The sequence below is a fragment of the Heterocephalus glaber genome, unplaced genomic scaffold (genome assembly GCF_053883595.1).
Source record: "Heterocephalus glaber isolate CG9 unplaced genomic scaffold, H.glaber_assembly_v1.0 deba00001743, whole genome shotgun sequence".
NCBI lineage: Eukaryota > Metazoa > Chordata > Mammalia > Rodentia > Bathyergidae > Heterocephalus > Heterocephalus glaber.
In genome coordinates this window covers 1,708,933-1,733,160 of record NW_028258449.1, presented here as the reverse complement: position 1 = coordinate 1,733,160, position 24,228 = coordinate 1,708,933, and the positions used below count along the sequence as shown (strand labels likewise).

Below are 24,228 nucleotides of genomic sequence, written 5' to 3'. Positions count from 1 at the left end.
AGGTGGTTTTGAAGATTAAGACAAATTTTAATAAAAGATTCTGGAAATATAGAGTATATTAAATTAAAAATGTAAAACATTATTATTTCCGTATTACTTCATGGGCATCTGCATTGTGAGAGGCCCCCATCAAATATGTTAAGACTCTCATTTTGCTTGAGGTAAAATATAGTTTCATTCTTAAGACTTATAAAGAAAAACTTTAAAATTTTAAAGCATTCAAAATAAATCATAAGAGTACAACCAAGATCTATAACTCTTTTTTTTTTTTTTTTTTAGGTACCAGCCATCGAATTCGGGTCCTTACACTTGTGCAGCAGGCGGCGAAACCACTGAGCTAAATCCCCGGCCCCAATCTATAACTCTTAAGACATTAGAAAAATTAAAGACAATCAGTAGAGCCAAATAGGAAAGCAGAAATAAAGAAACATAAAGTAAAATGATTCGATAAAAATCAAATATAGGAAAGACAACTTCAAATATGAATCAGTTAATTTCCCTATTGAGAGAAAAAGACAGCTGTATGCAACAATTTTAAAGGCTATTTCTATTAAATAACCCGGAAAAGTTTAACATATTTTTGAATGGAAAAAATGCAGGTTGCAAACATATAGAATACAATTGTTTTGATTAAAATGAGGAATCTGTCCAAACATATTCAGTGTGACATGTCATGAGAAAGATTTATTTTTATTACTAAGGAAGGAATTTTTGAAAAGTTTGCCTTTTCTTTATTTTTATTGTTGAGTTACTATTTAACAGTGAGTATATATTATTTTTATAATAAAAATAAAATGAAACTATTTTTATATTTCTAAAGCAAATACATTTTTAGAAAGCTATGAAACTAGATCAAACATAAAAATTCAGCAACATGCTAGTTGTCAATATAATAAAACAACCAAAGTTGTTGAAAATAAAGGAGTAGGTCAAACTGCCTCACATAAGTTTACTTATTAAAAAAATCAATATGAACACTATGTAAGTAGAATTTAAACATAAAACATTAAGAGTGGCAAGCAAATGAATAATAAAAAAGTGAAAAGGAAGGAATAATATGAAAATAAAGTCTGATTTATTAGAAGACAAAAAAGAAAAGAGTTTTGCCCAGGCAAAGTGATTGATGAAATTCAAATGCTTTGCAGTGCTCTCCAGCGAGGAGACTGGGGACAGAACTGCTACTGGCCAAGCAAGCCCCAGAGCAGGAGCCAGCCCTGCGCGACTGTGGTGACCCCAGGCCTAGAGCAGCACCTGGCACCACGGGATGGATTTTCAGCCTAGAATGAGAATAAATTCTGAATTGGAGATGATTTAAGAAACAATAAAAAGCATGCAAATTAAGCAAATAATTTTGAAAGATTGAACATTACCAAAGTCTATTTAATAAAAGAAGGAAAATCAGAAAAATAACGGTAGAAATTATTTTTAAAGTTGTTGAACAAATACTTCTCAGAAAACATGTCAAGCCCTGTTCATGTTGTGCATAAGTTTCATGAAAACATCTAGGGAAAGATTATCTTTTTAGGCTACTCCAGAGAAATAGAAATGAGAAATTGAAAATTCTAAAATAAACAGGAATTCTAAAATAAAAAACATTGGACACTATGCAAAATAGGAAAGTATATTCATGAATATGGATGCATAAATTCTAAATACAATATTAGCAAACTGAATCAAGCCATATATTAAAGAATAGACCATGACTGAGTAGGTTTTTTCTCTGCTAAAATAAATCTAAGAAAGATTTAATATTAGTTAGACACTCCATTAATGCTCTGCACCATGGTAATAAGACGAAAAGCCATATATTAATAAATGTCAACTTTTCTTTATAAAATTCAACCTGAAAACCTAAAAAAGTAAAAGAATTGTATACGTTTTAACAATATAAGAAAGGAATTAGAAATTAACCAAAAATTCACACTGAATCATAAGAATGTAGGGGTGCCTCGTTAAAAGGGGAAAGGATTTTAAAAGATGAGTTTAAAATGGCTCCAGCGAAGAAGAGGAGAAATGAAGTGAGGCTGAGCGGCTCGGAACAATGCGGCCGGGCCCTGGCGTGCGCGGAAAAGGAGGGAGGGAGGGCCGCTTCCCGCTTCCCGCTTCCCGCTTCCCGCTTCCCGCCTCCCGCTCCCCGCTTCCCGCAGCTGAAGCTGGCTCCTCGGAGCTGCCTCAGACAGGTCGGACGCATGAGCCCAGGTGGGGGACAGGCCTTGGAAGCAGCAGGCAGCGGGGAGACCGCTACCGCCTGTGGGCCGAGGTCGCCGAGGTCCCGAGTCCGAGTCCTCATTTGCAGAAATCCAGTGACAATGGGCATTACTCATCCAGGCTTCGGGGGTTTGACACGAGTCATGGTGAAGCACGTGGAAGCCTGAATTTTTAAAAATTATTGTTCAAGTAAGATCTCTCAGTTTAAAGGTATTAAAATTATTTTTATTCTAATTTCCATGAATCACGTAGACATATATGTAATATTCATGAATACTACATACACGTGGGTATATCTATATGTATGCATTTAATATGAGATGTGATTAAAAAAATGTAGTGAATGTTTAAATTTTAAATACAGTAAAAGACACACTGCCATTAATCTTCCTCAAAATTCTACCCCTGGCTTTATACACACTTATTCCATCCTTCTTGCCACATTCCACAGCAATTCTGGAAACCCTCTTTCCTGAGTGTCTTTAGTTGCAATATCCTGGCTGCCTTGATGTCCTGAGTCAGTTCAAAACTTTTCCCTTCCATGGTCATTTTGACTTTGGGGATGAGCCGGAAGTTGCAGGGTTCCAGATCCAGTGAATAAGGTTGATGAGGACACACTGTAAAGTTTTTACGAGCTGCCTTTCTGCCCGGTGGCACTCAACAGCAACATTCACTGCATTTTTGATCACACTTTGTAAAGACATTCATGAAAGAGGACTTCAGAACTGCTTTGGAGAGTGGCAGCCACAATGGGATAAGTGTGTTTGAAGAGAGAGGAGGAGTTTGAGGAGAACTGAGAGCAATATATCTCACTGTAATACATTAAAAAGCCAATTTAGCATTCAGCGTATATTTGATCACATTGTGTACATACAGCTTCACCGAGCTCTGTTGGGAAACCTTTCTCCCAAGCATGGATCTCATCCTCCTTTCCTCCACTGGCTTTTCCTTAGCATGCTCCCCAAGCCTCGTGTCTGTTTGCCTCTGGCACCAGTCTCTCTGGAGCAAGGTGGCCCAGCCCCATGTGGTCACCACGAGAAACCAGACCTTCTTGCCCTCTGGGTAACCTGGCCGTCTAGCGCTGAACCTCTCACCGGAATAAGTGAAGAAAGCAGAAATCTCCCCACATCAAAGTTGTAAAATGCTAAGGGGATAGAACATCATCCAAACATTAGGAGATAAAGTATTCTTTGGTGGTCAGGAAATCTGGGGCCAGAACTACAGGGGAGAGGACTGGAGAGGCCAAGTGACATCTGTGTATTAGGGAAAATAAGCAAGAAGCAAGGGAGGCTATAATTCCACCCCGGGGGTCTGGTGACAGACCGTGCGGATTCTGACTTCATGGCACATGTCACCGCTAGCACCCCTCCGTGGAATTATAGCCTTGCGTTACAGGGCTGCCTCTCTGTTATTATGCTCAGAAGAGTTTAGAAAAATGTGCCCAATGTTGTTGAAATGAGAAGTGGAGGCAGCCAGGCAGAACTCGCAATCAAGATCTTCCTGAACCTATTCCAGGAGAGCATTTATGCACCGAAGTGGCTGCCACATGGCCCGGCTGGGGGGCTGTTTTCAAAGAGGCTCATCTTCTATCAGGCTCCTCCCTGGGCCCCGTGTCAGGATGGCGTCTAGAGTAACCCCATCACTGAGCCATGGGGCGTAAAGGACCAATCCCATGGTGGTGAAAGCAATGCTAGCAGCAAGCTCCTCCATGGAGCCCCACATCCACAGTTCCTACGCAGTGTCCATTAGGAAAGCATCCTGTGCCTGGGAACTAGGCCTTTCCTTTCCGTACAGCACAGTAAAGTGGGTGATGAGAGACCTGTGCTGGGTGGGGTGGGGTGGAATGGGGACTCCAACACACGGACTGTTTCTGGTCTTAGGAAGACTCACCTCAGGGCCCTTGGTACGGACTCTTCCAGCATCCTGGAAGTTTTCCTATCTGGAAACACCAACAAATAGGAGCAGGTTCACTACAGCTATTGGTCTCTTTTTCATTGAATTTCAGTGAACATTTATTTAGGGCAGTAAACAATGGTAGCCCTCTAGATGGTCTCCAGTGGGATGTGTAACCAAATCAATTTTGACCTCAAGTGAGAAAGTGTAAGATCATGGATAATTCTTGTTCAAATCATCTCCGAATTGGTTTATTATTCATCTTTACTTCTCTACCACTGCCAATCTCAGCATAGTGCTCTAGATACAGTAGTTACTCCAGAAAGAATGAACGTTTGGATGAGTCTTCTATATGCTTGGATGGATGGATGGATGGATGGACGGAAAAACATTTCAAGTTTATAACCAAAACCAGCAGCAAGGCTAGGACATTCGTGACCCTCCTCATAATTAAGATTTTGATGTCCTGCATTCTTACTTTGGCATTTCTTATGGATCATGGCTTTCATTTCACTGAGTGGCTGGGAATATTGAAAACAAAGACTTCTGATCATAGGAACATCCTTAACATGCTTAACCAACATTTTGTCCCCCAACAAGTGACACTGAAGTGGTCCAATTTAGAAATGAGTTGGGTGGATATGTTTCCTCACTCAGCTTGGATATAGTTTCCTGTCTGCACAGTTTCTTGCTCAGCTAAGACTGTCGGTGGGTAACTGCGAATCAGTCAAGTACAGCTGCCACGAGACAAGCTGCCTGCCCGGACACCTTACACAAACAATCCACTCCACTTTCTGGAAGCCTCAGAATCCAGTACTGAAATAATTTCCTTTTTCTCTCTATTATTTATGCCAACCCAACACAGTGATGGATGTCAAAGAACAAATGGGTAAGTAGGAAATTCGATTAGGCAAAATGAAACAAATCATTTGGTATCATTTACAAAATAGAAAACAATGCAATTTAGAGAAACTTAGACAGCTCTTCCTAAAGTCCTTTTTGTGTGAAATGGAACCATTCCAGAATAATTGCAAACATGGTAAAAGTGGACATTGAGGATTTAAAAATGGACTTTAAAGGAGAGCTTTCTACGATACCGGTTTTCAGTCATTAAATTAGAGTACAGAAGCTCTTTCATTAGTTTTGTGCTCATTGGTGAATGAAAAGATCCGGAAGGTTTTTGGCTCTTGGGCCTCCTCTACCTGAGTCAGGAGCTTCCGCTCCAGAATCAGCCACAAAACCGTGAAGCCGAGCTGCGCCTCCCTTTAGATTCTTGGCTTTATCTGTATTTTATATTTTGGGTTTCAGATTGAACAGTACAGCTTTTGCCATATCCCGTAACTGGATTTTCTTTCTGGTTTTGAATGTAAGAAGCCTCGTGACTTTTGCTTAGTGACCACCCTACAATAAGTTACAATAAGTTTCAAAGTGGGCGATCATTTCACCTACAAATGGAAAATTGGACTCCAAATCTCTTTCCCTCTCCTCCTAGCTGCACTGACTATGAAGCACGGATTCCTCCCCAGTGGTGTGGACTTGGTCACACAATCAACATACCTGTGTCTTAGTTTTCTTACCTGTCAAATGGAGGTAATACTAATATTTACCTAATAGGACTGTTACAAATCATAAAGCCCTTAGAGGAATAGAAAGGTTTACTCAAGCAAAACTCTTTCTCATTCATTTGTGAGTGCATATCAACAATTCTTAAATTGTGATACAGTGCTAATAACCACCATCTTTATGAGTATATAATATGCAATTGCATTGATGAGTTCCTATTTTTATATTTATTTATTTACTTGGTTTTTTGAGACAGGGTCTCACTATGTAGCTGCCCAGGCTGGCCTTGAACTCGCTCCGATCTTCCTGCCTCAGCCTCTCAAGAGCTGAGATTACAGGCGTGCACTACCACCGCCAGGTCTTTTTATTTATTGCTCACCTGTTTCTGCAAGGTGTTTGCGGAATTGAAAAAATTCAATGTACAGGTATTCAAAAGCTCAATTCTGCAACGTGAACAACATCATCCTGGACAGTGGTACCAGCTACCTCTATGGTCTCCCAGCCTCCACGTGGCAGTCATGGCCCTAAGCACCATCCCAGGCTGCCCTATGGTACCAAGACGTTCTGGTGGCACAGCAATGACTCCTGACCTCACTGTGCTACCCCCACCACGACTCTCCCACGTGTGCTCCCGTCCGCCGCACGCGTCTGGCGGCCTGGGCCAGGCCGGGCTTCTCTCAGCTCAGTGCTCGTGCTGCAGGCAGCTGACAACTCAGCTGGACTCCTCCGGCCTAGAGTGGCTTCTCGCACCTGGTCAGGCTGGTGCCCAGGGCACGGTGTGCTCGGCCGCAGGTCGGTGATTGTCCAGCAGCCAGCTCAGGCTCAGTCCCAGGGCAGGGCTGGGAGTCTCCAGGAAGTGAGCAGAAGCACAGGGGGGCCAGGCAAGGCACAAACCCATCCAGACCGAGGCGCAGTGAAGCGGACTCTGCCTCTTGATGCTAAGAGGGGCGCAACCCAGGGAGCCGGGGAAGTGGAGGCGTGCGGCGCACACTGCGGATGCTTTCAGCCCCGCGGCTGGCCAAGTGGGCTGTCCACGCTCCAGGCTGTTCTGCTACCCGCTCGCATTTCCTACAACCCGGCCACAGCCGCCTCTCAGCCCACTGAGCACTGGGCCTAATCCTGTGGCGGCCTCTGTGCCTGCCCTCTGCCTCCCGGACACTCAGCTCCGTGATTCTGCCTGGCTGTCTTTTTGGCTTGGTTTTGTTTTTGTGGTGCTGGGATCGAACCCAGGACCCCACAAAGGCACAGCAAGCTCTCCCTCCAAGCTGCACCCCAGTTCCATGTCCTTTCCTACTGCGAGGATCAACTCAAAAGTACTGTCTTCAGAGAGATCTTCCACCTTAGCAAGACCCCGCTGGGAGGAAGAAATAAAAGGGGCCGGGGATGTAGCTCACTGCAAAGGTCCTGGGTTCGATCCCCAGTACAGAGAGAGAGAGAGAGAGAGAGAGAGAGGAGAGAGAGAGAGAGAGAGAGAGGTCCCTGTCCACACAGCTAAGTTGCTGTCTCCCCTCAGTGTCTGTCATTTCACCTTATTTTATCCGCGTCCCGGCCTCCAGCTCCATCTGAAATTATCTAGTTTGTGTGACTGTTTCTTGTCTGCCGCCTTCAATTAAAGGGTAGGCAGTCTGTCCTGCTTCCAGTCCCCTCCTCCACTGCCCGAGCAGTGCCTGGCGCAGGAAGGTCCTGCTCAGGTGCCCGGCCCGCTGGCTGTTGGGTGGGCCCTACTTGTGCAGCAGACGATGCAGGCGGGTCTCCAGTGCCACCTGAGTCACCTCACACGGAGCCGTGCTCTGCGGGTTTCCTTCCACCCCACTGGCACAACCCTGGCGTGTTGGTTGTTTCTGCCTCGCTGTTGGTCTTCCCTTGGCGTTGTCTTTCACTGATTTGCCTTTAGTGATTGCCTTTTAGTGATTTTCTTTACTGTTTATTTCTGTCAGCAGCCCGGCTTCAGCGCACCCCTGTGGTCTGTGGAAAATCGCCTCTCCTAGCCCTTCCCCAACAGGAGATGTGTGTGGCCACCTCCGCCTTTCCTCCTGGAGTCCTCAGCACCCGGCATTTCCCAAAGGCCACGAGGGTGGTCGCCCCAGCTCGTGCACCCACTTCTGAGTCGTTTCCAACAGTGCCCTTCATGTTTCCTAGGAGTTTCCAGCCAAGCGTCTAGCAACTGTTTAATTTTCAGAGATGTCACTGTGACCCTCCATACATTTTCAGTTGATTCAAAAAGTCTGCATTGGGTCTTTGGGTCCATCAAGTGTGATTTCTCTTTTTGGTTTCGTAAGAAGCTCTTCTAAGACAGAACCCATTCGAATGTAGTCCATTACTAAAATCATCAATTCTAAAATCAAATGAAGGGCTAATTGCAAAAATCAAATTGAAGAGTATTATTACCTTTCAAAATAAATCCATAAATATTTGTTAAGGGGGAAAAAAAAGAAACAAGCAAATCAGATTTATCCTGAGCTGGTACAGACTCTGGAGGGCTGGGACTCAGACCTAGCACATTAATTTTTAGGCACCAAAAGAGAAGCTTTTCTATATAGCAGGGACACTGAGCAGAATTGTTCTGCTGCTATCTGATGATCAAGAAAAGTTACCTTTTGAGAAAAAAATACAAACAAGCCGATACACCTCTTTCAGGACACAACAACAACAAAATACAGATTATTATAAATTCCCGAAAATCAGATCCATGTTCTGGATCACACACTATTAAACAAACATCCCCCAATATTGCAGCCTGGCAGTTTTAATTTCATCTCAAATATGCATCTTGTTTCTTTCAACCCTTGACTGTTTTGACATTTTCTTCGATTAAATTATAAACAACCATGAAGCCTGATGGTGAGGCTGGAGCCACTAATTTCCCTAATTGTTTGCAGTTGTCTGGCCTGGAGAGGGCCGCCCTGTTAAGAACTTGGTGATTACAGGTCCAAAGACTTCCTTTGTGTGTTTACTCAGCAGATAGGGTTCAAACATTCAGATTATTTAAATTATAGATTTAAATTTCACTGGAAGACCCAGGCACTGAAAAACATCACTGGCGGCTTGCACAGGGGACAGAGCCCTCCGGGTGCAATTGTGTCCCATAAACATTTCATGTCGTGAAGCCTGGCTCGGGGCACTCTGTCCCTCCCGGGCTGCTGGGGTTCTCAGCGCTCAGCAGAAAAGATCAGTTAATTATCAGTGGACTGGTTAGCCATCTATTTATTTTATTAGTAATTATTGCAGCAGAGCCCTGGAAGAAGTTATGTGGGTTGTCCAAAGTCTAAAGCGAGCTCTTCTTTTCTTGTATTGAAAGCTTCAGAAGTCTGCATTCCTTGTCTTCCCAAGTTCATAATTAACTGATAATTAGCTGCTTTGTCACAGCACCTTGACTTCTTGGTAGCAATAAAAGCTGGCAATAAATAAGAAGGAAGCAAAAATGGCCCTGGGCTTATCGCAGCATCATCTTATCTTTATTATCAAAGCCCACGCCTTTCAGGCAGGTCACATGGGCTGCTGGTTATCAGCCCACCTGTAGCTGCAGATTGCTGCTGCTCAATAACACCTCTGCCTCTGACGTGCATCTTCTGATCCCAACCCAAGTGAGGGGAACAGCAGCCTCAAGGGAGGGAAAATTACCTGCCCAAGTGTAACCTGTGGTCCAGATGTCTTTTGTAGGCCACACGTGATCCATAGCAAGATTAAAACTACACATGCTAGCATTCTAGACCCAGCCTCCTACCTCGACCAGACGACCAGACACACAGACTTCAGTGTGTCGCTGCTTCTGCAGTGATCAATATTCTATACCCTCCCTTCAGTCTATTGTCCATTTCATCTCCAAGAAAGTTTCTTCAGAGAGCTTCTTTTTGTCTCAGAAATGCAACTGCTCTCTTGCCAGTCTGTTGCTCTTGTACGGGTTAGTTAATGTTTAGCAAGGAGTGAATGATGAATGCTAATGCATTTAGAATCCAGATAGATGATCCTAATCTCACAGAAACCGGAACTGTCTTTCACAGTATTGGAGTTGCAGCTAGTTCAATCATGAGCTGTATTTTCTCATACTATAGTTCTTAAAAACTAGATAATAACTGTTTGCCAGAGTACCTGCAACATGACCATTCTGTTTAAAATTTGGGCAGAAATAATGTTGGAGGAGTAGAACATATTTACTACGCATCAGTGAAGGTAGAAGTCAACTTGAATAATTTAAGAATTCTGAAATATCATTTATGTTGGAGTTGAGAATATTTTTCTGGTTGAGTATCTTATCAGTGGTTAAAATAAAATTCACTACAATTTGTGGTTCACTACATGGAGATTTTCAACTTATATTTGCCTTCACAGAAAATAAATAATTTTAAGTAAGGTATAACTGTATTGGAAAAAGAGACATTTTGGTAAAAGCATGTGTTATATATAAATTCAGAAATCAAAATTGTAGCACTTTCAGTAGCCCCAGGAAACAAATATTGGACCACCACAGACATCTTATTGAAGATAGTACCTGTACCCCAATTCAAGAGGAAGTTCTATTTGTGTAGGGTTTTTTTCCTAAAAGTGCTATTTTTCATACTATAAAGAGGAAACTCATTCTAGTGCTTTTGTTTCTATCCAAAAGGAAGTTCTATTTATGTTTATAAATCTTCTGGTTTTGAGTTCTCTGCGGCTGAAATGTTATAAAAATCATTTTAAAGAATTGCATAAACCCTAAATACATGCAATGCAAAACATCCTAGATAGGGTAATAAAGGCCATTTAGTGTGAAAACAGTGTGAAAATTGTTTGCTGTCACTAGGAAAATAAACAGCATATAATAGTATCGGAGTCCACATTGTCCAAACTGAACACAGGAGGAAATCGAATGACACCTGTGCTTGCCACAAGTTTGCGGGTAACATTGTAGGTTCCTAGGTGCCTAGACAGCATCGTTAGCTGTGTTGCTGTATCTGCATATGGCAGAGGTGGTGGAATGGAGGAGGAGCCTGATGATGTTTTGAGCACTTTCTGTGTTTCATAGCTGCAGCACTTGAGGCTTACACCTTCCAGTAAGACAGCAAAATAGATGTCTGTCAGCATCCCCTTGAGCACTCGACCCAGGTCCAGGAGGAGATGGCTAGCATTAGTCTGCTGGTGTTTCACCTTTTGAATGTGGTGCTTCCTAGAGAGCTGTGTGTGTTCAGCAGTGAGCTGCCATGTCCTCCCCGCAGGCAGGGTGTGCTGCACAGGGCTGGGGAGCACTGGTGTGTGTCTCTGCAGTCCCACTAATTGCTGGGAGAAGTCTTTCCCTCTTCCGCCCACTGGCACAGGGATGTGTCAGGTGTGACCTGTGGTGAGGCACCTGCCCTCCACCAGATACCCCTCGCTAGAGTGGCTTTGGGCTTGCAAAAGCTACTACTTTCCCTCCTTTGATTGCTGCGTTTACTTATACAAGAAGAGCCAATAGGAAAACAGTTTCATGCACTTAATGACTGGATTGCTGGTATCATAAATCTGCCAAATTTACACCATGTAACAGATGCGAGCCCTGTTGGAGAGCGTCATCATTTACAAGGCCAAAGCAAATGCCTATGGTATTCAGAAGCTGAGTAGGTAATAGTTACTCTCCTTAACCCTGAAGACCAACTGTATGTGTCCTGCCCTCGTTATTAACAGCAGAGATCTGTTGGGTCTGTAGCCACTCTGACGAAGTTGCTGTGCTCCAGTCCTCAGCCAGTCCAGGTGCGTGGAAGTCACATACCTGGCTTCCATGAGTTCACAGGAGACCACAAAAGGACACCACTTAAAATGCTGGCAAACTTAATTGATGCTTACAGGAATAAATAAAATTAGACATATTTAGGTAACTATTGATTGACCTAAATGAATCATTTTATAATAACTTATTTCACTTAATAACCTTAAGAGGTTGTTAAATAAATAGTAATATAGTAATCATTTGGAATCTCAGTAATTGGCTATTAAAAGTCTCAAGTCAATATTCATTAGGCGGTAATAACTAAATGTCTACATAATACCGATTGGGAATCACTCTAAGTCACAACATTTGCAGTAAGCCATTCAACGCTATAGGCATATGAGGCAAGAGCTTCTGCAGATGAGACTGAACTTAAGGAATTTGCCAGGTCCCATCTGTAGCTGGTGATAGAGTCAAGCTCTTAGCGTCAGCAGTTTGTCTTCAGAATCATTCATTACAACCGCTGAGTGAGCGATAGCTAGACTCCTAGACTCTGGAAGAGCCCTGCAGTAGAGAACAAGCATTCCTCACTTGATCAGCAAGAAGGGGGCAGATTTTCTTTGCAATGCTCAGTGGCACTAATTGTTACTAGGAATTGATTCATTCCATGAAGGAATACAGGAATTAACCTCTACCCTGAGTTAGCCAACTTTGCTTTTATTTAAAACACTTGGATACACTTTGCTTCCCAAATAAAAGCGCTGTAGAAGATTATCATGCGTTGCTGTTTGTAGAGCTAGTAGAGCGTCAACTTCTAAGTCCTCCCTCGGCTTCCAACACACGCCTGCCTAAGTGTGGTACACGTGCGTGCTCACGCACACCTCTGAGGCCGAGCTCTGGCTCAGATGTTCCGGGTCGGGAGAGCCCACGCCCCACCTCGCGTTCCTCAGCACACCGCGCAGAAGTGCGACCGCTGGTGACCGGCAGGGGCAGCTGGGGAGGCTTTGGCGGCAGCAAGACTGAGTAAGAAGTCCTCACTCTGGATTACTGCAGCCGTCTCCAAATGGGGAGAAGGACAGTCCCAGCCTTACAGAGTCGTCCTGTCCGTAGGTGCAGGCCCGCCCCAGCAAGGGCGCACAGGCCCACATACCGTAGGTCTAAATATTTAAGAGGTATAAAATCAAGCCAACAAAAGGCTAAATAGAACATGTTCTATCCTCTTACCTTGACAAATATACCTTTGTAATGACAAAATAAAAGACAATGTGTTTAAAACGATGATTTTTGCATGACTGAAAGTTGGCGAATAGCAAAGATCAGTCACTCTGTTGCTGGCCCAGAGGCTCTGATGTATACAATAAAGTAAAAATGTGTGCAATTCAAATTATTATGCACCTATTCCATAAGCAAGGCAACCATCAGGTTTTAAAAACAAAAGTCAAGGGCCGAGGGTGAGGCTCAGTGGCACCGCGCCTGCCCAGCAACCGCAAGGTCCTGAGTTCGATCTCCGGCACCAAAAACATAAAAAATAAATAAATAAAATAAAAGTCAAGATTTTTACATAATTACATAATTTTATTGCCCATCACGATCAGAAGAACCTTTGAAATAATATAGTCAAATTTAAAGTATGAACAATATTGAAATGTAAAGACATTTCATTTCTATTAACCTACACCAGTAATGGCGAACCTTTTAGAGTCGAGCGCCTGACTGCAACCCAAAGCCCACTTCTCTCTCACAAAGTGGCAACACAGCAACCAAACCTGAATGCTGAGGTTTTAGTTTAGAAAAAACAACTCTGCATCTTTTGTTTTAAAAGAAAAACACAATAACACATGTACCACAGGTTCACCACTACTGACCTATACCAAACTTATACATAACAATTATTTCATAGGAAAGATGGTGTGTGTGTGGGGGGGGTGTGGGCGCACAGGTGTGTGGCACTGGGGATTAAACACAGGGGCTTTGCCCTGAGTTATTTTCCTAGCCTTTTAAAAACTTTTATTTTGAGCCAGGGTCTTGCGAAGTTACTAAATTGCCCAAGCTAGGTTCTAACTTACCATTCTCCTGTCTCAGCCTCCCGGATTGCTGGTATTACAGTTATGTGCCACCAGGCCCAGCTAAAATATTATTTTTTAAAATCTCTTCAAGTATTTGACAGTCAAAAGCTGTTCCTCTAGATTTTTTTAAATATATAGCAAGTTATCATTATCTATAAATGATAAAGCAATAATGCACAACGGGGCAGGCCTCCCCCCCCCACCGTGTTTTTGCCACAAAATGTTCTATTCAAACAATGTAACTGTGCTGCAGGATGCTTTACCTAAGGTTTCAAGAATGTTCTGTTAACTCTGCCCAACCACCTCAGTGAGCATGCTCGCTTGGTAGGTGGGCCCATCCCTGTGCCCCATAGATCTCTATACAAAGCTGCTTCCATTTCTGTTCAGAGCTCAGAATTCAGAGTACAAACTCCTCTGAGACTGCCAGTATAATAAAGTTTCCCTCCATCTCTCTGAGTGCCACTCAACTTCTTCACCTCCAGACTTTTGGGTAACTGTAACATACTAACCCTACTGTACAACCAACACCAGCACTTATTTCTCCTATCCCAGTACCCATCCATCATCATTTTCCAGTCCCTCCCTTCCCTCATCCCTTCTCCTCTGGAAACTACAGTCTGCTCTCAGCTCCTATGAAATCAACATTTTTAGATCCCACATAGGAGTGAGATCACACAATATTTGTTTTTTCTGTGCCTGGCTTATTTCACTTTATGTAATGACCTCCACTTTCATGGATCTGTCACAATGATAAGATTCTATCCATTTTCGTGGCTGAATAGTACTCAGTTGTGTATATATACCACATTTTCTTTATCCTTTCATCCTTCGATGGACATTTAGGTGGATGCCATCTCATGGTTATTGTAAATATTGCTATGAAAACAGCAATATTGCTATGGGAATGTGGATGTCTCTTCAACATACTGATTTCATTTCCTCTGGATGTATTCTTAGAAGTGGGCTTTTTAGATCATACAGTCATTCTGTTTTTAATTTTTGAGGAATCCCATTACTGCTTTCCATCATCACTGTACTAGCTCACATTCCTATACTGGTGTGTAAGGATTCCCTCCTCTCAAGGTCCTCACCAGCACTGGCTGTCTTTTGTCATTTTAATAACTATCCTAATTGGAATGTGGTGATGGATACCTTCTTGAGGTCTTCGTTGATTTCTCCCTGACAATGAATGCCTTTGAGCATTTTTCACCTGCCTGTGGTCCATTTATATACCTTACTTTGAGAAACGACTGTTAGTTCTATGCTCACATTTAAGTAGGACAATTGGGGCTTTAGCTATTGAATTTGCTTATGTATTTTGGATATCCGCCCTCAGCCGATGAGCAGTTTGGGAATACTCCCCAGCTGGATAGCTTGCCTCTTTGCCCTTTTGGTTGTTTCTTTCGCTGTCCAGATGCTTCTGCGTTTGATGCGATCCCATTTGTCTGTTTTTACTTCTGTTTCCTATACTTTTGGGGTCTTATTCAAAAAATCCTTGCCAATTTCAATGTCTTAAAGCATTTCTCCAAAGTTTTCTTCCAGGAATTTCAGTTTTTGGTCTTGTATTTAAGTCTTTGATGTATTTTGAGTTGTTTTTTGCATGTAGTGAGAGAGAGAGGTGTCAAGCTCCATTCTTCACCTGGGGATACCCAATTTTCCCTCACCGTTGGTTGAAAAGACTGTGCTTCTCCAATATGTATTCTGACCACTCAATCAAAAATTAGTTGCTAACCATTTGTGGGTTTACTTCTAGGTTCTCTATTCTGTTCCACTGTAAACATAAGCATTTTTATTTGTTTTTAATGCCCATGCCTGCAATCTCAGCACTCTGACAGGCTGAGACAGAAGAATAGTAAGTTTGGGCCCAGCCTAGGAAACTTAGGGACTTAGCAAAACCCTTCCTCAAAATAAAATATAAAAAAAGTGCTGTGTTCAACCTTGGTACTGCAATCAACAATCACTGAAATATAATGAAATTGTATTAAATGTTTTAACAAGTCCAGATTCTACTGTTCAGTTCATTTAATTGCCAATAAGAAGAATGATACATGTCATCATATGTTGCATCTAGATATTACATTTGCACACACAAACTGAACAGTTGTTTTTACGGCAGAGTCTTTCCACACCCAAGCATTGCTGAGTCTGTGCTACTTGACAAGTGCAGTGGGAACCACTAATCAGAATGCAGAGGGAAAATGAGCTTGTACTTCTGCAAACAATGCTTGTCAGGCAAGGATCTTGCATTCATTTCATCAGCAAGAAGGAACTCCACAAATTTATCAGCATGTCATCTCTCCTATCTGAATCTGTCCACTCCTCCAATCCTCATACTCCCAGTCTGCGTTCGTTTCTGAGGTCAGTGCATCTCCACAGCATTTGAAAGGACCATCCTTCATCTCAGGGACCCAACGCAAAGGCCATAGGAAGCCTGTGCTCGTGCCTGGAGTAATGAGGACAGATGTTTTCTGCCCAGGGTTCATGCTGTGTCCTCACTCAGTGCCTGTCCTTGAACCCATCTGACAATGAATCTAGCATCAAAGGTGCCAGAGACTCCAACAAATGTCTCACCTGTTTTGTTTTGTACAGGTAATGTGTAGGGCTCTCTAAAACACAGGACTCAAGGCCCAGTCCCATCCTGCTCTGATCTCAGGGAAGCCCCAGCCCTGGGTTAAATGTGCAGATAGGACAGTTACCACAAGTAGTCAGCAGTCACAAGACCGTGGTCATTGATAACGAGTATGTCAAGTCGGGAACTGGCTTACTCACCTAAATACTGTGTGGGCAATATCCTGTGACCTTAGTTCCTCTCCAACTAGATTTCAACCATCCAAGGTAGAATGAAGAGAGTCTTCTATTTCTGTAGTAGTAATTAACTGCTAGAAATCACAAAAGTGTTTGAGTCCTTCCACTAAAATCTCCTAGATACCCATCCTGCGCACAGCACTAGAGCTGTCTTCTCATCTAAAGAGATGCACAGTCGACAAGAGTGGTTTCTGACCCGAGGTGACTTGGAACCCAGGGGGCATTTCGGGACATGTGAATAGATGTTCAGTGTCCCACCTGGAGAGGATCTGGGGATACTGCTGGCATCTAGTGGGGGGAGACTGGGGAAGCTGCTAAACATCCTACAATGCTCAGCATAGGTCAAGTGCATGCGCGAGCACACACACACACACACACACGTGCACAACACAGCATGATCTAGACCTGGATGGAATGGTCCTGGCTGAGACTGGGACACACAGGTCTAAAGGGAGAAACCATCAGTGAGGAGAGGTCAGCTAGATGTGTGTGCAGCACAGAGGCAGGTGTGTGCTTCTTGCTGGAGAGCTCCCCAGTCCTTGGTCCCAGGTCTTCTCGGGATTGTGTCCTCACACACGTGTCTGAAGCGTGAAAGTGCTGGGAGCATCGACAGCCCACTCCAGTCACAGCTTCAGGTGGGGCCGACAGAACCAGAACCACGGCCACCCAAGGACACCTCATCCTAAGCTCCAGACCCTATGGAGTGCCACACAGCACAGGGCAGTGAGAATGCAGATGGAGCTAAGGTTGCCAATCAACTGACTCTAAACTGGGAAGATTACGCTGCATCATTTGGGGTCTCCATAGAGTCGCGAAGGACTTTTCGTGTGGAAGAGGAGGCAGAAGTGTCACCATCACAGTGATGCCATGAGAAATACAAGATTGGCCATGGCAGGTGTGGAAGACAGAGGGGCCTCGGTGAAGGAACACAGCCGGTGCCTGTGCAGCGACAAAGGCAGGAGCCGATCCTCCTGAAGCCCCCAGAAAGGAACACAGCCCTTGAGCACTTGACTTAGGTCCTTGACCTCCAGAGCTATTGAATCTTGTGCCCTTGGGCTACTAGGCTTGTAGAAGTTGTTACAGCGCCCAGAGGAAAATAATACATGAGGCCACCACAGCACACCGTGTGTGGGGGATGGGACAGCAGCACTGCCATCGAAGCACTGTACCGTGGGCTGTCACTCACCCACCCTGCATGGGAATCGGCAACCTTCCTCCCGATTTCTACCAAGCTGGGTGTGCAGAAGCTGCTCACTGGTACATGTCGGTGGCGCTGTGGCCGTGTATTTCTAGTTTATGTGAGTGATGAAAGAGGAAGTGATGATGTTGTTCCTCTGTCTCCTTGGGCCCTGGGCCAGGATTCCGTCCATGCCGTTCACTGTCTGTGTAACTCTCCATGTGTTCCATCAGTCAGCTGGATGTTAGTCTCTCAGCCATAATTTAGGAGGTGAGTTTTTTGATGAAAAGACCCATAATATGGCCATCTGTGTGACTGTGTGACCAGCAACCAACAACACAATATTGATTGGATAAATGATTCATCTTTGAGTTTCCATGATCACCACATTATGCCTTCCCTGCAATACCTCGGTGGAAAGAACCACAGTATCTGAAAGAGAGCTGATCTCAGAGACTTTAATCACATGCTTTGTCACCATTCACCTTTAAATTCCCACTGTTTCGATGGCCTCTGCTAGGAGCCAGATAAAAATCACAGGATTTTACGGAGGAAATGAAATTTTCCTACCCATTTCAATGCCGTATAAGAAGTGGTGAAGTTTTGCCTAAGAGTTCAAGGCCAGCTCACTGGCTGTGCTTCCAGCCCCTGGTGTGCTTTTTCCACAGAGACAGAAACATCAATTAGGTCCCAATAAAGAAAAACCCAGACAAAAAATAAATGAAACAGAATAAAACAAAAACGCTAAATCATAAAGGGATTTATTACAAATGTCTACTCTTATTCTTTTTTTTCTATTTTATTTTATTTTTTATTTATTTTTTTTAATTATTTTTATTTTTGTATTAAATTCTTTTATTGGTACATTGTAGGTATACAACACAATTACATTTCTCATTGGGAATTGCACCTTTATATAATGCACCTTGGTTCTTATTTTTTCCCCATTCCTAGCCCTCCCTTCACACCCTTCACCCTTCCCTATTTACAAAGACTTTATTTCCATTTTTTCCATTTCTCAGCATTTTTCCTTTCCCTTCTTTCCTTTCCCCTGCCCCTCCCACTACCCCTACCCCTTTGGACCTTTTCTTCCTAATTTGCATTATCGATTATTCATTCTAAATATTGGTACATTTTAGGTATACAATATAATGACATTCATCAATGGAAATTTGCACCTTTACAGAGTCTCTCTTGGTTCTTATTTTTCACCCTTGCCTAGCCCTCCCTTCAACCCCTCCATTCCTCCCTATTTACAAAGATTTTGTTCCTATTTTTCCATTTTCTCATATTAATCCCATTCCCTTCTATCCTTTCTCCTAGCTGTCCCTCTTATTCTTTTCCTTTCTTTATCTCCTTGTATGGAAACCCTAATTTAAAATGGTGAGACTAAGATCTTTTCATAAAGTCTTTCTGCTGTTGGAATTCTGACTGGATACTGGATATTAGGGCTGGCATATCAAATGCTAAACATTTAAGACCATCAATTATATTCTACTTTCAAATGCCCTCAATAATCTTGACAAAAATTGTAAGCTCTTGATCTAGTTCTCTTGTCTAACACTTTCCATCGATGTCCAACAAAACTAGTCATAGCCTTAGGCACATGAACAATAATTTCACTTTACAGCATCAACTGAACCCCACACAGAGGCCTCTCAATATTTTTATCAGCTAGATTTGGAGATTTCATTGCAAGTCAGGTGACATTGTAATAAATATTGACAATACAGAGAAAAATAAAGTGACTCTAAATCCATTAGCCACAATAAAGCAACCAAGATAAGTATCAGTACAAACAAGATGGGAAAAAAGAAGAAGAGACAAAGAAAGAGCCAAATTTAGCGAAAGCTGCTAAAACTCATCCTTCTGCGGGGGAACGGGTCAGACATGGGTCACCGCCTGTTCCTCTGCCCTTGGTCTACACAGAGGTCCTGAGGTCATCGCTGCTGGACAACCCATTAAACCACACAGGAAGGACACCGAAGCCCACGCTTCGTGCGCTGGGCATTATCCGGGCTCCTGAGATTGCTGAGCCTGGCCGAGCCCTGAAGTAGATCTGGCGCTGTCAGCCCCACATGCTGAGTCGTCATGTCCAGCCGTCTCCACCACCCATGCCCACGTGCACTTGGCATTCCAGCCTCAACCCAGCAAAAACTGCCACTCTTCACACTGTTAATCCAAATACCATCTGCAGGCCATTAGCACTCCTGGTCTCTGGGCCATGGTAACTTCGTTTTCATGAAGTAAAGGATGGGGTTCTTAATTGATTTCATCTCATTTGCGAGTGGTAAATAGAAAATCAAATATATTAAATCTCTTTACAATCTTTTTATTTCTTAAAGATATTGTACTGAAATTTTCAAGAATTTTCAAATTCAACAAATGCACTTTAGACTATTGTCTCTAAATGTTGCCTCTTGAGTCTTTAATTTTTGTCCAAAATCAGGAAGAGAATATATTTTGTGGCCGCTCAGTTTCATCAGAAATGACAACGTGCCTTCTCCTTCATTTCCATTCATTCCTAAAAGTCTTCAGAGTACATTTTGTACCCTAGATGATTCAGTACAGATTTAATGTTTTTACATTTCACTTAGCCGAATTTTTAAGTGGTACAATTTTGAGAAATTCTGCCAACTTTCTACAATAATGGCAAATTAAGCATAACATTGCAGTGCAACCAAACTATTTTAAAAAGGGACCCACTAAGTATCTGGAATTTGCCTATTTCTGCTTGAGAGTATTTGAAAATAATTGTATCACCTTATATGCTTGTCTGATAGGTTTAACACTTCATGTGCCTGCCTCTGCTGTCTCAAAACAGCACTGAAGAGTTGTCTGCTGCAGTAGTTACCCCATCTCTCTTTGGTGTGAGGAGCTGGAGACACTGCAGACGCTGAGTCTGGCACTGGAGGGGCACCCAGCGGCTCCTCTCCCAGTCCTCCAGCCCTGCCGGTCCTGGGGGCAAGGTGTCCCTGCCGGGCTCAGGAACCAGGGCTGACCTGATGTGAGAGCCCGGCCTGAAGGACAGCTGCTGGCCCCAGGGAACAGGAAGGGTGATGCTATTATTTTCATGTCAAAGGTCACAAGAAAAACTCACCCCTGCAAAGTGAGATCTTTACTCCTGCCTCAGGGCTTCTGGGAAACTGCCTAGGGTTTTCTGTGGGGTGAACAAGTGGCTCTGACTGGATCAGTGTCCAAGCCCGAGGTGCCCAAGGGTCATGGCTCTTGGTCCTGAGAGTAGCACAAGGCTTGTCCTGTGCCCTTGGAGACAGCTCCCTTGCCTCAGTATCACCCTGCAGAGAGGCATGGCACTGGCTAACTTTGCACCCGGGGTTGCTCAGAGGCAAGGTCCCCCAGAGTTCCATTACCTACAGACATCTGATCCCCCTGACTCAGGTGCTGCCGAGAAACCTGGGAAGTGAAGACTGGGGGAGTCATACGCACTGGTGCACCCAGCCCAGGCGACCCCACGGGCTGTGTAGCCTGGTGACCAGAATGCCCGACCTGTGACCTGGGCAGCGGCCATGTGGTTCACAGGACACAGACTTTTCCATTGTGCTGTTTCCGGGGATGTTTCCCATGACTCAGGTGCACAGTGCTCGAGTGTGGACTGCATAGGTGACAGTGGGGCACTGGCAGGGACAGTGCAGGAAGCAGAGCTGACTCAGCCTCCAGTGCTCACCACCCAGTCAGTGAGATGGAGCCCACAAGTGCCCATCATGGCACAAGTGAAACCGACGGCCACTGGGGATAGTGTTGCAGCCCACTTGTGGGTCCAATGACGTAGCTCAGCGTGAAGGCCATGGGCTCAATATCCAGTGACAAAAAAATCGCTGTATTGGGACCATGTATATTCACAGACAAATGAATAGGAATGAAACACAACCAGATTCACAGAAGCCTCTTACACAGGCAGAACTAGTAAGAAAGACAGTCCTTCCAAAGGCTGCATCTCCTAAGACAAGGTTCCATGGAGCAAGGTGTACATGACGGCCATGGCAAGAGGGTGGACCTTTCACTAGGGAAGTTTCACACTGCTGTTCAGCCTCTGCTGAGGACATACCCTCTGCTAAGGGCAGCTCCGAGGGGCCCAGAAAGGCCTTTCACAGGGTCTATGCATCAAAGTCTTTTATGCTGGCCTCTTAGTTTTTTCCTGGACATTTCCTTATTTCCAAATAATGACCAATAATTGCCCTCATTTGGTAAATGCAAGTTTGGACCTAGGCTAATTTCATAAGGGAGTGGATAGAATCAATTTTTATGAATAACCACACTTACTGTCTTCATTATTTCAGAAAAGAAGTGCAAATTTCTCTCCTACTTCTCATTTAACTAAATTGCATTGGTAAATGGTGACCTTTGCTATATGTAAAATTCAAATAAACAGTTAAAGAAGTTTGCTAAACAAAGGCTGTTTATCCTTACATTTTGGGCAGCTTCTAGCTAAAAATCAAAGACCATACCAGCAAAACCAAAGCAATGCAAGGTCACTGTCCTTTCAAGTGGATCTCATTTATAAATATATATGGCTTTCCTTGTAGCTCTCAAACATTTTAGATAAAAATCTGTTCCATAAATTCGCAAGAAAATAAAAGATAGTACAGGATGATTTATTATGTCTTCAGGCTACATGTGTATGTTATGTGTTATCCAATATGCTTAGCCTGAACATTTAAACTGAGCTTAGGGTCTGAGCTCCTCACTTAACTTATCAGCTCACCACAGGTTATATAAATATATTTTCAAATAGGATCTTATTTCATGTGTTAATGTAGGAATTTTAAAGCTGAGAATGCCAAGAGACAAAGTTAAATATTCATTCAAACCATACTTTTTCCATATTTCCATTCCACCCCAAAGCACAGCCATTGAGCACCCAAGTCGAGAACTGCACAGTGCTAAGTGCCTAGAGGTTTCCCACAATTCCAAGAAATCGCACCCCTACCCTTGCTGGTGGGCCACTCAAAACTGCCACTCTGTGGATTAATTCAGTGTGTTATAGTCACATGAGGAATGCGCTATGTGATAAGGAGCCTAGAGTTTAAAAGTTCCTCACTGATGTATGTAAATCTCAAACAACATTGAATAAATAAAGAGGATTTTATGTACTCAGTTAAACTGATAGTCAAACGTTTTTTATAGTATGAGGTTGTCATTATATTTTTTTTATTGAAAAGATACTCTTTTAGAAAAAAAACCTCTAGTGTTCTTGAAACCTACTTTATCCTTCCTGCTAAGTGAAGCTATAAAGAAATATGAAGGATTTATTGCTAAAAATTGTGTAGAAGTATCCTACTTAGCTAACATGTTACATATTTGCAGTTTTAATGTGTATTTGATATATACTATGCACATGCTTTGTATCCAAGGCCACTTACTGAAACCTCTCCACATTGAGAAGTAAACAGCACTTGGAATCTTTTAGTCTAAGAGGGTGATAAAATAGTAGGAGTCTATCAGTTGTCTAATTGTGTAGGTCTTTATCCAGGTATAGCCGTCATTGGCCCAAAGTGGAGGTACTGGGGAAAAGGGAATCAGGCTTCCATTATCATTTATCCTCTGAAAAGAAAAATATTAATTTACAAACAGCCCTTGCGTACGGTATGAGTTCAGGAAATTGTTCAATGTCTGGATTTTGTGGAGACTCTCTCCTTTCCTTCAGGAAGAGGCATTTTCTGTGTGACATGGCATCACAAAGCGAAGAGAGAGAGAAGGTTCCTATCTGTTTCTGGTGCTCCTAACAAATAAAAAATGTTAAATGCCCTCCAATTTAATAGACAAATCTGTCCAACACTTAAGAGATTAAAAAGTATGACAAAAATTGGCAAGATTTCAGAATCCCTCAGCTTTATTTATGGGGCCTGAAGAACATAAGTAGATAAAAATATAATGATAATTCCATCTTGTGATTTTAAATCACATTTTCATATAGAAGCATTCAGATTGGCTTTTGTTAAATAGGGCTTTTAAGAAAAGTTTTAATAGAAAATATATTCCCAGAAGAGAACTATTCTATAATTTCATTGTGAAGTTTAAGACCTTATGTCACACTGGTCATATTGCAAAGTTATAAAAATGGAAAATATTTTTCTTGAATCATCTTGTAATACTGTGGTAGCATTCTTTTGTTTCATAGGTTTATACTTAGCTATAAAAGCTCCCAGGTTCTATTTACATTTATGATACTGGGACATCCAAGAGTGGGAAGTAGTCACGGGATACCAAAATTCAAAGGTCTTGAAAGTTGAAAAGTATCTGAAATTCAGAGAGGAGAAAAACGGGGAGGGGGGGGACTAATAACGATCACGCAAGGTTTACAGAATACATTATTAGGAGTGGCTATATGGAATACAATCAAAAAGGATAATATTTGAAGCCACAGAAGTCAAAATAATCCAGGAATCTGGAACAAACAGGCAGGTGGTATTACAACCCCATGCAACTGATGTGAAATCGGAGGGAAGCCCCGCTGTCTCAGGGCGGTTCGCTGCTCCCTCCTTCGGTACCGGACTCCTCCAACCTCAGCCTCCTGGAAGCCGCTTCTGTTCTAGACTGACGGAAGGCAGAAGAGGACACGGCGGTGCACAGCCAGAGTGGTGGGAAGAGTTCGCTCCACACCCCGGCCAGAACATACTCACACGGCTGCATCTAGCTAGCAGGGAGCCGTAAAGCACTTCTACCTGCACCCCCAGATGGAAGACCACAGAGGGCTTGGGAAACAGAGAAGGCTCTCCAGATCAGCCTGCATCCTGCTCAGTACGAGGGATCCGGAGAGTGCATCCTCCCAGGTGCACTCCACTGAAGGTCCCTTGCTTGCAAAATAGGAAGAAGAGGTCCAAAGAGGTAGGGGTAGT

At 43.2% G+C, this 24,228-nt stretch overlaps 1 long non-coding RNA gene across 1 annotated transcript in view; it reads left to right on the top strand.

Annotated features, from left to right (window-relative positions):
- The window catches only part of LOC147821398 (uncharacterized), a 28,267-nt gene extending 25,811 nt beyond the window's left edge, over positions 1 to 2,456 (top strand). The window contains exon 3 of the long non-coding RNA XR_015447051.1: positions 280 to 2,456. This is a non-coding gene — a long non-coding RNA (uncharacterized LOC147821398). The remainder of the gene's footprint in view (positions 1 to 279) is intronic.
- The last annotated feature ends 21,772 nt before the right edge of the window (positions 2,457 to 24,228 follow it).